This window comes from Eulemur rufifrons, chromosome 19 (genome assembly GCF_041146395.1).
Source record: "Eulemur rufifrons isolate Redbay chromosome 19, OSU_ERuf_1, whole genome shotgun sequence".
Classification (NCBI taxonomy): Eukaryota; Metazoa; Chordata; class Mammalia; order Primates; family Lemuridae; genus Eulemur; species Eulemur rufifrons.
In genome coordinates, this window is record NC_091001.1 from 113,724,361 (window position 1) to 113,739,198 (window position 14,838).

At 47.9% G+C, this 14,838-nt stretch overlaps 1 protein-coding gene across 2 annotated transcripts in view; it reads right to left on the bottom strand.

The window, feature by feature from the left end:
* The window catches only part of TRAPPC12 (trafficking protein particle complex subunit 12), a 385,261-nt gene that overhangs the window by 40,660 nt on the left and 329,763 nt on the right, over window positions 1–14,838 (bottom strand). The gene's annotated exons all lie outside the window — the stretch shown is intronic.

Here is a 14,838-nt window from a genome sequence, read left to right on the forward strand (position 1 = left end):
AGCTTCACCCAGGGAAAGGCTGGCTGGTGTCACACACTGGTGCATTCACTTGGACTCGTGTGTTTATCTTTGCCCTTATGCAGTAGAGGAGGGAGGGGCTACTGGACAAACGTATTGGAAAATATTATTGGAAAGAATGTTTAAATCTTTTAAGAAGCTAGAACTGGATACTCAATATGTATTTTTCTCAATATAATAGGAACTATCTTTGAATACCATAGACGTGCCCATTTACGCAGTCAACAAACAGCCTTTCAGTGTCTCCTGCCTGGCAGAGACCACAAGGCCGGGGTTGGGGATCACAGTATGAATGAACACCATGTCCCTAACTCCTTAAGTGTAGGATCTAGCAAGGAAGACAGACATTAAACAGGCTGGTTTTCAAGGATTAATTAAATGATTTTGTGTGCAGCCATGTGCTTCTTTAGTAAGAAGTTTAGGAATTTACATACTTAAAACGTGTTAGAGCATGTCACACACCTCTTCTGCATATTAACTCCCGTGTGCCCTGCTCCCTCTCGACATCTCCTCATGGCATGCGAGGACACAGAGGATGCGGGCCTCTGTTAGTGAAGGCTCGTGAGGGAAAATGGTTTTCCACTTCTCCCTGAAGTGGCTCTGCAGTCCTTTCTCCGGGACTCCCAGGCCGGAGGGAGCTAATGATGTCTTCTAACTTCCTAGGAGGCGGCCGTGGCCGAGGGAGCGTGCTGCGGTCAGGAGCCGGAGCTCGCGCGTTTAGGGGCCGTGGCGCGCTGCCTATCCTTGCGGGCTCAGGGCTGCCTGTCCTTGCGGGCTCAGCGCTGCCTATCCTTGCGGGCTCAGTGCTGGCTCGAGTTTACAGAGCTGAGCTGTCCATCCCACCTCAGGGATAGCAGGATTAAATGAGGTAACACCACAGTGCCAGGTATGAAGCAGACATCAGAAATGTTAACAATGCCATGAAAAAATTCCCAAGTTGTTGCTACATAAATCCAGCCTGTTCTTCCCATTTAGTGTGAATCAATGATTTCTTTTTATAATCCTGTCAGCAAGGACCAACATGACCACCTTGTGGAAGAATCTTTTTCTCTTTTCTATCTTTTGAGTATGTGTTGGCGTGTGCATGCTTAGTGAAACCACACGTGTGAGGGAAGGAACCTCATGACAGCCGGCTCTCTTGGTGATTAGCCCTGTGACCTGACGAGCCACCGGCTGTCCCTGGGCTGGGGGCATCTCAGGTTCCTCCAGCCCTCCTCTCGGGTCAGTAGTTCATTTTCTTTTCTTGGCTGAATAACGTCCCATGGTATGGATTACCAGTTTGTCCAAGCGCCTCTCTTGGTTGCCGCTAGTTATTGGCAACCATGAATAAAGCTGCTATTCACTGTGTGTGCAGGCTTCGGTGTGAGTGTGAGTATTCAGCTTCATTAGGTGAAACACCTAGGAATATGAGGCAATAACCGAATTGCTTCACTGTACGCAAGAGAATGTTTGGTTTTGCAAGAAACTGCCGAATTGCCTTTCCAAGTGGCTGCACCGCTTTGCATTCCCGCCAGCAACGAACGAATGACAGCTCCCGCGGCTCCACATCTTCACCAGCTCCGGACGCCGCCAGCGCTCTGGGTTTGGGCCACGCTAACAGGCGTGCTGGTATCTCACTGTCGGGGGGGCTTTTCCACGTTTTCTCCCACGTGTTTTCCTTGTACGGTACCTGCCGCAGCCCGAGGGTGAGCGGCAGCCTCCGCGGCACCAGCCAGCCAGCTGCAGATACTAACCGGACCACTCACACGTGATCCCTTCAAACGTATCTTGTAGTTTTTTCTGTTTTTGGTGATGAGGAGCCTGCACAGCACATGCAGTGCGGTTCCCACGGCCGACACTGCCCCACCGCGCATGTCCCCTGCACCGCACGCCTGCGCGTCCTCACCAGCGGGTGCGGCCGCTTCACCGCGGCTGAGCAGCACTGGTCAAACGTGAAGACGAAATCGGTGCCGCCTTCCCCCAACCTGTCCAAGTTACGGCAAAACAGTTTCAAGTACTGGAGGATTTCTGTGTTCTGGTTGACAGTTCAGAAATATTTTTAGACTGGTTAAGATAGTTTACTGAAACTGTCTCCAAATGCCTTCTCTGGTCTAAATGCAATGCAATAATCACTTTATATAATACAAACGGCTATGTATATTCTCTTTGAATTGCAAATGTGAAAAAGTGCGAGGGAGAGATACCCTGCCAAGTGTGAACCAGTTCTATTTATGTATCCGAGCAGATCCTGTATCCAGGGGCGATTAATGACTGCTCCCTTCCCCGGTTCCCTAGGTTGAACATTCTGGCCTCTCCTGCTGGTGGCATCTCTTCTCAACAGAGGCTGGGCGCCTTCCCTCCGGAGTGACCCCCACTGCGGATGGGGAGGAGTTAGCCAGGGAGGAGGGAGGAGTAGAGACCCGAGGGAGTGTGCGCAAAGCCTGAGCAGGCACGGGGGGTGGGGAGGGGCACAGGGAGCACCGTGACGGCTGCATGGCCTGAGGGGACACAGTGGGGACCAGGGCACGTGGGAGGCCGGTGAGGCTGAGCCCTGCGGCCTTTGCAGGCTTCTGGGAGCACAGGTCACAGTAGCGTCACGTCACCACACCTGTCCCCCTGCAGTGAGGGGTGACATTGAGGAAGTTGAGCAGATGTGAATGGAGCAGTTAGGAGACTGTCCCAGGAGTCAGGGGCCAGGCCTGGCGCTGGCAGTCTGTGCCCATCCTGTGGCCGAACCCACCCACTACCTGTTTCTGCCCACACAGCTGGAGCCCAGCCTCACCCAGCCTCACTCGTCTGTGTGCGAGCTGTCGAAGGCCTCGTGCCACCATGGACCAGATGGGTAGTCACAGCAGAGACCCCATAAGCAGAAGGCCTGAAATATTTACGCTGTGATCTTTTACAGAAAACGCTGGCCGACCCCAGTCTAGACTTTTTACTGGGTCAGTAGCTCATTGCCTTTTACTTCAAAGAGGACCGTGGACTGGTGTCGGCCCGAAGTGGTTTGTGACAGGTCCGTGAGGACAGCAGAGAAGCTGACACTTTCATAGCAGTGAGACAGAGCTCTGTCTGCTGAACGCAAGGACAACAAAGAAGAGGCCTGTATTTGGTATATGTTTTCCTTGTCATTTTCCGGTAATTAATTGCTCACTATACTGAGTTTTACAGAAGTTGTAGTCTGCTACAGATTAGAAATTTTTAAAAAGTACCAGTGTCTTCAGCACTGAGCTTGAAAAGCATGGTTGCGGGTAGCCTGAGCAGGGCAGCAGAGCACAGGGACCTGAGCGGGCAGTGGTCTGCCACAGGGCGTGGACTCGGCCTTCTGCTGGGTATGGCGGGTGGGTGGGGTGCCAGCCCCGAGACCGGGACGAGGGAGGGCACCGGCTCAGGAATGGGAACTGATCTGATCTGATTCTTGAGGTGCTGAATTAGATGGGCCTTTCAGACATCCAAGAAGAACAGAAAAGCAAACAGCTGTATGTGGGGTCCAGAGCAGAGGGGAGGGGCCCCGAGAGGGTCCAGAGCAGAAGGGAGGGGCCCCGAGAGGGTCCAGAGCAGAGGGGAGGGGCCCCGAGAGGGTCCAGAGCAGAGGGGAGGGGCCCCGAGAGGGTCCAGAGCAGAGGGGAGGGGGCCCCGAGAGGGTCCAGAGCAGAGGGGAGGGGCCCCGAGAGGGTCCAGAGCAGAGGGGAGGGGCCCCGAGAGGGTCCAGAGCAGAGGGGAGGGGCCCCGAGAGGGTCCAGAGCAGAGGGGAGGGGCCCCGAGAGGGTCCAGAGCAGAAGGGAGGGGCCCAGAGCAGAGGGGAGGGGCCCCGAGAGGGTCCAGAGCAGAGGGGAGGGGCCCCGAGAGGGTCCAGAGCAGAGGGGAGGGGCCCCGAGAGGGTCCAGAGCAGAGGGGAGGGGCCCCGAGAGGGTCCAGAGCAGAGGGGAGGGGCCCCGAGAGGGTCCAGAGCAGAGGGGAGGGGCCCCGAGAGGGTCCAGAGCAGAGGGGAGGGGCCCCGAGAGGGTCCAGAGCAGAGGGGAGGGGCCCAGAGAGGGTCCAGAGCAGAGGGGAGGGGCCCAGAGAGGGTCCAGAGCAGAGGGGGGGGCCCCCGAGAGGGTCCAGAGCAGAGGGGAGGGGCCCCGAGAGGGTCCAGAGCAGAAGGGAGGGGCCCCGAGAGGGTCCAGAGCAGAGGGGAGGGGCCCCGAGACGGTCCAGAGCAGTCACAACTGTTTGGAGGCATGGCCGGGGTGAGGCTGGCTGAAGCCAGAGGGCAGGAGGGGATGACAGGATCCCCGAGGGCTGTGGGGAGACACAGTCCAAGGATTAACCCTTAGCGTGGAGTGACTGCTGCTAGGATCACGCCGATGTGTTGATCTGGGTTACAAAATGAAGTGCAATTTCCTCTGAGATAACACGTGCCTGCTCTGAGTGACTGGGCACGATGTGTTCTGGCTGCCAAGTGGGTCACATTTCCCAAAACTGAGTGAGCCTAATCTGCAGTCCTCGCGCTGATGGAAATATAATTCAATCACATGCAACATACTATGTGCTAAAAATTAATTATATTCTTGAAACAGTTTAAATTTATGATCAAACGTTTTAAGTAACTCAGAAATGTGTGAGGGGGTACCTAGTTGACTGATTCTTTTGGGGGTATTACGTGAACAAAAAGGGCTCTAAGCTGATTAGTGAATCACGCACAAAGAAACAAGGGCCTGAGTTAGCACGGGGTGGGGCACGGCAGGAGAAAAGCAATTATGGTGAACATTCTGGAGGTAAAATTTCCAGGTTCTGACCGTTAGCTAGCGGAGGGGACCCTGGAGAAGCAGCAGGTGGAGGCGGTGGGTGCTGGTGGGATTATCACGTGTGCTGACGCCTTGTAAACACCGATCTCGTTGCCACGCAGGCGGCGTCAGCTCACACCCACTACACAGCACCCACCCCTCGGGCACGGCACAGGACTCTTAGTGCCCTCAAGTATTTTCTTAAAACATGATTTCTAATGGTGCCTGATATTTAATGACACAAACGCAGACATCATTTGTCAATCTGGTTCCCTGCTGTGGATGTCTGCACACGGGTCAGAAGCCGTAACACTGATCACTCACCGAGAGCTGCTGGTCCCACCGACCTGGCCAATGACATCCGACTAGCACGCGTCTCTAGGATGACCATGGGTCGCTAAGACAAGGAGATCATCCCTTTGCCACTACGATGACGAGTGTCTCAGGGTAAAAGAAATCAAGATCAGGCTCCCTGCAGTCTAAGGAGTCAACTTTCTGACTATCACAAATGGAAGCAGCACACAAAGTCACAGAAAATCGAAAAGTGCTAAATGAGGTGACAAGGTATGTGCCGGTTAGACAAATTAAAACTGCCAGTTTTTGTGAACAGAAGTTATAAGAAGTTAAGAAAAGAAACTGCAAGTGACAGTTAAGTTTTACCAGTACCCCTGCTGTCCCTGTGCACTGAAAGTGCCAACTGCTTTCCTCTGGATGTGTGCTTGGGAGAGAGACCACTGTCCATCTTTGCGTAATAGATGAATATGATCCTCTGCACACAGTGGACACTTACTAAGTGCATGGAAAGTGATTTCCAGTATATTTTCCTTATTTTGTTTTTATGTAACTCCTATTTGTATCCAATATTCATTGCTCAGTCAGGTCTTTTCGGTTGTACTTATCAACTTATTTGCCTACCGTTGTGTAAAAAGCATCCTTAATTTTCAGCGAAGTTTTAAGAGTGCTGATCAGGTCTGAAATAACAGTACAGGCCATGGGAACCGCAATTATATCAATTATTCAAAACAGATGATGCCTCCAAGTCTCTGAGCTGGCCGTGCTAGAGTTGGTGACGATGGTGAAATGTGCCCTGGGTGAAGGTACAGTGGCCTGTGTTGCCACGCTCCTAGGGACCCTCTGCTGCTCCCAGTCTGAACTCACCTGTCACTGCTCACTCAGAGATCACGACCCTTCAAACTGAGCTCAAATCTGATCTTAATGATGTCTTTCCTGCCCATGCTGAAACCTTCCTATTCTTAATTCCTGTTTCTCCTTAAGCTCTTTGGAGCAGTGGCTTTATCTACTGCATTGCTTTTTAACTTCTGCAAATTACATCTCTAGGCTTAACGTGCTAAAAAAAAAAAAATTTCTAAAAGTATTTCTTTTGCATGGCATTTGGCATGTACAAAAATTGTGTAACAGACAGTAAAGTCCTAGCATTACAAAAAGACAGTTAAAAAATAATATTTAACCACACTAGTAACCAAAATAAAGCAAATTACAATTTACTAGTGAGTTGATCTTCACTAGCAAAAAAAAAAAAAGAAAAAGAAAAAAGAAAAATGCAAATGCTGTTGCAAGCCTAAGAAATTAGGAAAAAAATTGTTTTTTAAAGATACAAGTCAGGGTAGGCAAGAAGATACTAAAGCTAGCACACTCATGTTGTTGATGAATGTAACTGGAATAATCTTTCTGAAAGACAATGAGTAATAAATATTAAGAGACTCAAAAAGGGCCGTACTGTTTGGCCTAGTAATTTGCTTTCTAAGACTTATCCCAAAGGAATGAACATACATGCAGAAAAGATTTCTGTACAAGATGGATTCATCGCAAGGTTATTTATAATAACTTCAGATTATACAGCTATTGAAATGTTTTAAAAGAGTCTTTAATATGGGGAAATGTCTACCATATGATAAATAATAAAAACCACAAAACTATATAAACATAATATGAAAGTTGTGTATGGCATATCTGCACAAATACATATGTATCCATTCATCCTTCAGATATACACACATATGTGTATATATATTCATATATACTAAAATGTAAAAGAGCAGTAGTTTTTTTTATGTATTTTTTTTTAGTTGGCAGCTTTCATTTTTAAGGGCAATAGTTAAATAAACAAATTTTTTTTTCCAGTTTTTCTGAAGCAAGTAAGAACTTGCTATTTGTAAAACCAGGAAGAAAGAGGTTTGTGGGTTAGAAGCCATGCTGTGCACCCACTGGAATAGCACCCGTGTAGACGAGGCCTCGACCTCCTGGCCCTCTGGCAACGGACTGTGTGCGTGTCCACTCTGTCCACGCAGCGGCGGCCCGGAGGGACCCGTCACTCCTGTGCCCCCGGCAGCACCGGCTATACAAGGACTAGACCCATGCTTGCTGGAACACCACCGTATTTCAAACCAAGCATGGGAGGCAGAGGTTACTAATACGTCTGGCAGCTAAAGCAGGAGGAAAGTTTTGTTTTGTTTTTTTCTGAAAAACATAAGGATTTAGATACAGTAGATACAAAGTCTCCCGACGTTCAGTTCCCTGACGCCTGCACAGCTTCCGGGGAACTCAATTTGTTACCTACCTGACAGATCTCAAGGGCAATTAGAATTTGTGTGGGTGCAAAAATTTATAAATGAGAAAATTTGATTATGAATATTTATATATTTTTGAAAACAAATATGAAATATAACACAGTAAAGGCTCCTATTTCATTTTACATCCCATATGTATAGATACACCAATAAAATATTTAAATGTATAATAAAATTACTTGCAAGGACTTTGCAAATACAAAGTGTTCCATAAATGATTAAAAATAGTAAAATACATCACATAAAAAGCCTTCAGCTCTTGCTATGATTTCATATACTATGATGTGGTTTTCTATATCTCAAACTAGATCGCTACTCTTAAAAATGAAGCAAAAATCTACCATCTCAATTGTTCATTTTTTTGCAAATGTAAATCTTTTAAAAAGTGGCTTCTCTCCTGACTGAACAATAGAAAGCAGAAATGTTTATGCTCCTATAACAGCTTCCCTCAATAAAATTTTCCCATAGATGACTGAGTATGAAAGATTTACTTGGATAATTGCTGCTATTGATTAAGTGTGCACTATTAGGCTAAGCAATTTTCTGATTAATATTGATTGGTCTATAAATGACATGGAGTCATATCTAAACAAACTTACACTAACCTGATAGCCAATTTTCCAGATGTCAGAACAACTCGATTACTTGAGACAGTAACACGAAATATACCCTGTGGCAGGGAGTCTGGGCGGCCCTCTCCTCCTCCATTCTCGGATGGAGACTCGGTGGGCGCGAAGCTGGCAGACCCGTTTGAGGCACTGAGTGTGGGAGGGAGGGGGCAAGGCCCAGGCCCAGACCCGGTGCCCACCCAGCGAGGGCCCAGCCAGGGAGAGCCCAGCCAGGGAGGGCCCAGCCAGGGAGGGCCCAGCCAGGGAGAGCCCAGCCACGCAGGGCCCCACCGCAACTCAGGACCTCTAATCGCTAATTCAGATTTGAATTATCTGCTGGTTTGAGAGTCAGACATGCCAGTAGAGGGAACAAAGAGATGAGGATGTTTCCTTGTATCATAATTAGAAATAAACAAACAAAAATTAAAGGGAAAAAAGAAAAGAGCACAAAAAAATTATGTTAGAAAGCCTACCATTTACAATTAATACTTTTCCAAATAACTTTTTTTCTGATGAGAGGATACACAATACTTATTTGGCTACAGTTGAAGTTTACGTGGATTTTGAAACCATTTCCAGGCACAGGAACACCTTTGCTCACACCGAGGGGAACCGTACTCATCTCCCCGCAGGGTCAGGCTTTGCCATCGCATCCCTCAGGGGCCTGCGGGACACGGCGGCCACCGCACCACCATGGGGTCTCCTGAAGAGTCTGATGAAGGGACTCTGGAAAAGGATGGGAAGGGACAGTGATGTCCCCGGGGTCTGGCAACAGAGCGAAGCCCTGGGCAGGCCTGTGCCGAGGGGACCAGGGTACAGGACAGTTGTCACAGCCTGCGGAGGAGGTTCCGGGCCACCAGGAGACTGCTCAGGTGAGGCAGGGCATGGGGAGTGCAGCGCACACCACTCGGGCCGCGCCGAGCACAGCAGCAGAGGGGGTGCGTGGGAAGAGATTCATGGGGCAGGCGCCAAAGGAGTTTGGTCAGGTCACATTTTGAGGCCAAAAATAATTTTCAGTTTTCAGGGCTTTCCTGGATTTCAGAGCCATGGCTAAGGGATCACTGACCTGTTTCAAACATTAAGAAAAGCTAGCACCTTGGGGGCAGCCTTTCGCAATTTACTTTTATTGCTTAACATTGGTTTTGAAATTTATCCATACTGATGAATGTGACTCTAGTTAATTTATTTAAATTGTTCCAAATTATTTGACTGTATATAACATAATTTTCTTTTTCTTGTTATTAGACATTAAGGTTTTCAATAAAATTTTTGGCCAATACAAATAATATGGCAACAAACATTTTTTTTTTTTTTTTTGAGACAGAGTCTCACTCTGTTGCCTGGGCTAGAGTGAGTGCCGTGGCGTCAGTCTAGCTCACAGCAACCTCAAACTCCTGGGCTTAAGCGATCCTCCTGCCTCAGCCTCCCGAGTAGCTGGGACTACAGGCATGCGCCACCATGCCCGGCTAATTTTTTCTATATATATATTTTAGTTGTCCATATAATTTCTTTCTATTTTTAGTAGAGACGGGGTCTCGCTCTTGCTCAGGCTGGTCTCGAACTCCTGACCTCGAGCGATCCACCCGCCTCGGCCTCCCAGAGTGCTAGGATTACAGGCGTGAGCCACCGCGCCCGGCCTAACAAACATTCTTGAACATGCCCTCTTACACACATGTACAAGAGTTTTTCTAAAGTATGTTACCGGAAGTGGGATCGTTGGACCAAAGGTTACACAAGCGTTTATTAGCGATTGTCCAGCTGCTCTGCAAGGCAGTGAGGCCAGTTCAGGCTCCCACCAGGACGCCGCCTGCCCTTGCCACGCGGGGCTGCCGGTCTGACGGGCTCGCCCATTTCCCCCCTCGCCAGCGTTTCCCCGGCAGGAGCCTCCCACTGGAGGCTTGCCCACGCACATCGAGCGTGTTGGGGGTTTATTTTACCAGCCTGGGCAGAGCACAGCCTCAGCCTGCTGATCTTCGGACTTGCGCGTGAAGTAACCTGGAGCGGAGGGCCGGGGCGCTCGGTGAATGCAAACACGCAGAGAGGAGAGAGGGGCTGTCCACGCCGCTCCTTGCAGTTTCCCTGCGCAGCTCTGGGCACCCCCTGGCGAGTCAGCCGGGAGCTATGGGGACGGGACAGGGAGCCCGGAGGCCAGGCCAGAGGAACCCGCGCGGCACGGAGCTGGAATGCCTGGCACTGTTTTCCTCTAAAGTGGGACGTGACTTTGGCCACCGTGAGAGACACAGCCACATGCTGTTTGAAATCATAATTATTTATTTTCTCAGCGTATTTTTGTTATTTTTATCTCATTTGTTTTCTACCTTCTTGTTCCCCTTCCTGGTGGTTTTCCTACACTGTTAATGACAGATGTCAGACATGCGCAATGGAGAAATCATCTTTAAAATCAGAATTTATACCACATAAAACTTTAAGCTCTGTGAAGGAAATCTCATGAAACTCTCACAATTACAACATGTGGAACTCTGATAATAAAGCTAGAGAAGAGAAAAATATCTAAATTTAAATAAATATTACTTTCTTTTACTAGGATTAAGACATACACTGTATTTGAAAAACCAAACAGGCATTCTACAACTTCCAAAAGATGAGAAAAATAGTCTAATAAAAATCGCTCAAGTAACTAAAAATATGTACATAACTTTTCTCCATCTAAGACTCAAACAGAATCATTAACTCTACGTATGATACCACTGAAGTGATTAAAATGTCCTCTTCCCCGGGCTGTGACATTCATTTCCCCGTAAATTACAATCTTAGAACACTCTGACGTGACTTAGGAAAATACATTCAGAATCTCTTTCCTGGCCATAAGGCAAGAGGAATTATTTTAGGACATACTGTAATTAAAATACCAGGGCAAGGTAATGATCTTTGTATGAATACATTTCCTACCTTACATAAGTTTCCTTGTTAGGACTGTTAATAAAATCTCTAATGGTCTCAAGTATTCTCAATGTATTAAAAAAAGGGAACCATTGTATATATTTATTAATACTGGGAACAACCACAGCAGGTAAAAAGACAGCCTGCAGAACGGGTTAATTACAGCTAACACGCATGGCTGTGTGTGTGACTTTTAAACTCATCAACTGTAAAATAAAGTCATACTTCAAACACAGCCTGTTACTCCTGACGATGTATGAGAGTTTTTTCAAGGCCAAATAAAGGGACCACCACCACCCTCTCAGCAAAGGGACGGTCGGTTCACGTCATCAGTTTCACACGGGCCGGGCAAGGGCACCTGACAGGGGTGGGAACCTGAGGCCGAGGGATTCGGTCAAAAGGCCACACCACACTGAAGGATCTGGAAGGCCACATGTGGGCTTAAGGCTGCAGGTCCCCCCACCCCTGCTTAGGACCTATAACTTCATTAACAAACTCTCAAGTAAAGATTTTAAAAATCAGTTGTTTCTTTCCCCCTTTAAAAAAGAGTATCTCCGTATCTTTCCTTTCCAAAGCTTTCCAATCATAGTGATGCTTGTAGAATCACTTCGGTAAAAGAAACTCAGTGAAGAGTTTGATTGACATTAACTGAAAATTAAACTTTGTGTTATGTATAAAAAGCCTGTTGACCACCTAAACAGTGATTCTTATTTACCTTTTTGAGGACACATACTTCTGTAGATATGATAAAAGACGCTGAGAAGGAAGGCAATTTGGGGGCACACAATTTCCTGTGGTCCGCAGGCTGCCAGAGCATCTGAGCACTCCACGTGAAGACGCCCACAGTTACGATAATTTCCTACCTCTGCTTTAGGGCAGGGTCTCTGCCTGGGTTTTGCATTTACCCGAGTTAATGAATAAAGACTTTATATTTAGTGTGTATTTTGGTGACCATGTGAGTGATGTTTCCATGACTCGGAGAGAGTGGGGAGGAGGGAGGAGAGGCGGAGTCTCTGGGGTAGGTTTGGCTTCACAGACCCTGGAGGGTCCTTCAGTCCATTCAAGGGTGAACAGTTGGGAACTCTGCTCTGTGGCAAAAACAGGCCTTAAGGATCCTTGCTGGGCTCTCAGGATTCCCGAGAGTTAGAGAACCAGGATTCAAGTTCCAGGATAATGAGCTGCTCTGCGGGAGGTGGACGCAGAGTAAGGGGAGGGAAAAGGGAGAGTTCACTGCTAGGGTCAGGATGCAGCTGCGGTTCTGTTGTGTCTGAAGACACTGATGAAAAAATCACCCTTGAGTTATAATAAATTTGTGAATATGGAATGTATCCCTCCTTAAAAAAAAATAACAGCATAGTACTTCTAAATCTGAGTAAACTCCGTAAGTGGTTAAGAAGGCAGAACTTCATGCAGCAAGAACCGTATCTTAGCAACCTTTACTGTTAGTGCTCGAAATAAGAGGCTTAATGTGTTTGCTGAATGAATACAAAAACTGAAGAAACACAATTGAGAATTCGTTTCAATTCCATCAGATATGAAACAATCTTCTTATGGGCAAATCCTACTCCTGGATACAACCCAGTCCTAGAAGCTACTGCAAAATGTAATTCCCCCAGTGCATATATTCAGTGTTTCAGAAATACGAAGTCACTGGTAGGAAGCAGTCAGTGAGCAAAAACCACCCCCAGGAAGTACAGTCTTCACTGGGCTGTGCGGACTGTTCGGGGACACAGGGCAACAGGGACGGCTCTGACGACCAGGAGCTGGGACCTCTGGGTTGTTGTCTTGGGCCAAGCTGTTCTCTTTTCTAGCTTAGTTTTCTAATCTGCAAAGTGAGATTTTGGACTATTATTAATTTCCCAAAAGAAAAAAAAATTTTTTTTTGAGATAGGGTATCTATCACTCTGTGGCCTACACCAGAGTACAGTGGCATCATCAGAGCTCACTGTAACCTCACACTCCTGGGCTCACGTGATCCTCCTGCCTCAGCCTCCCAAGTAGCTGGGACTATAGGCACACGCCAACAGGCCTGCCCAATTTTTCTATTTTTTGTAGAGATGGGGTCTTGCTACGTTGCTATGTTGAATCCTGGTCTCAAGTGGTCCTCCTCGGCCTCCTGAAGTGCTGGGATTACAGGCCTGAGTCACCACGCCCAGTCTTCAAAATTTTTAAATAGCAAAACTCACCCACCACTCCCTCCATCCCTCCCCCCGCAAAAAGCAATCTCAAGAGAGACTTCAACACACAAAGCAGACACTGCTGAATGCTCCGCTGGCCCTGGCCCTCCCAGTTCACCCCCCGGCCATGCCCACGGCCACTTGGAGGCCCTCCCTGGAACCCCAGCATTCTTGGAAACACAGTTTGAAAACACGCCAGATTAGACTTCAACTCCTATCGAATCCTCCTCTCCTCTCATGGTGGAGGAAGAAAAGTTCCATCGTTTTCGAAAGTAATCTTCCACTATGGTTTCGTTTCTTCTTCACTCTTCTGGGGACTCTGCTGGCAGTCCCCGCACCCCAGACCCCGTACGAGTTCCTGCATCCATTTCTTGAAACCAACAGTCCGACTGGACTGTCTCGAAAGAGTAGCTTCCTCCCTGGGGCGCTCTTCTCTACCCATCATTCTCCCCTTTATTTATTCAAAAAACGTGCGTCCCTTGCTGCCCGGCTGTGCAGGCCCAGAGATCCCCCGGTGAGTAGGACACGCCTTCCCGCCTGCCACGGCACTTACCGCAGGTCTGTAACGGTCGTGGTCTGGCTCTGCCTCCACCCTGAGTTACAGCATTTATTACTGACACTGATGACATGTTACCCTCCAGTGCAGACACGTGACGGGAGTCAGGATAAAATCCACGTAACTAAGAGCACTTGGCCAATGTTCAGGACTTTTCCCAAAACAGGCTCTTTTGGCAAGACCCCAAAAAAGATTTTCCAAGAAAAAGATCAGGGATCAAAGGCAGATAACAATCAAGACTGAAGAAATTAATCTTTCAATGAAATGGAGAGGATTTTAATTCTTTTTCCTTTTATAGGAAGCAAGAGATCTGCTGACAACAGAACACAAGAAAATTAAAGCCGGGCTGTGAAGTCAAGAGAGAGAGACCAGGAAATCCAGTGACTGAGGGAGCCAGGCCCCGCTTGACCTCCTGGTGGCCCAGCTCCGCTTCCTGAGAGGCCTGCGCGTGGCAGACACTGGGGTCTGCTTGTCACAGCTGGGTGCTGCGCCCCGCACAGAGCTTTGGGCTGTCACTGCAGGGGCAGCCCCGACTTGTCTGGAGCCCAGGAAAGCTTCTAAAATGGTACAGAAGTCACAAAACCACACACAGGTATGAGGATGTCTGAATTCAAGAGAACTAGTCAGTTAAGAAAAGGAATTTCGTTACTTTGCTGACTGCTACTGTGAGAGATCAAGACACAACTCCCCTCCTGCGGTTCTGGTTTGAGACTCTGGCCTCGCAAACATCAGTGATCTCTGGCAGAATGAGGACGGGAATACACCTGACTTTCGGATACTGACTGAAAGGTGGAGGCCATGTAACAAGAAGGGAACTAGGATTATCTTATTCTAAGTTTTACTGTGAAGTCTTTGGCAGCCAAGTGATTTACATGCCACTGTCTTAACACCAGAGATGGTCGCCTCTCCGTGGAGACTGCACCGCAGGCTTCTCCAAGACAAAATTTAAAAAATCGCATTTTCTTTTTTACTTCACAGACTCACTTTCCCCTCTGACTTAAATGGGCGGCAAACTTAAATCCTCAATAAATTTCTACACCTCTCAACTATTGTATCTTGTAGAACTTAAGCTTACTCACAATAGGTGAAATCTGGAGCTTCGTATAGAAGAATTAGTCACAACAAAGAAAAACAAGCTGAGCAACTCTTAGAGAAGTGAAGCGAAGTAGGAGACTCCATTCTCCTTCGCAAAGGTTGAAAAGTGCATACGCGTCCTTCAGACTGTTCACCCAAACCAAGATGAGCACA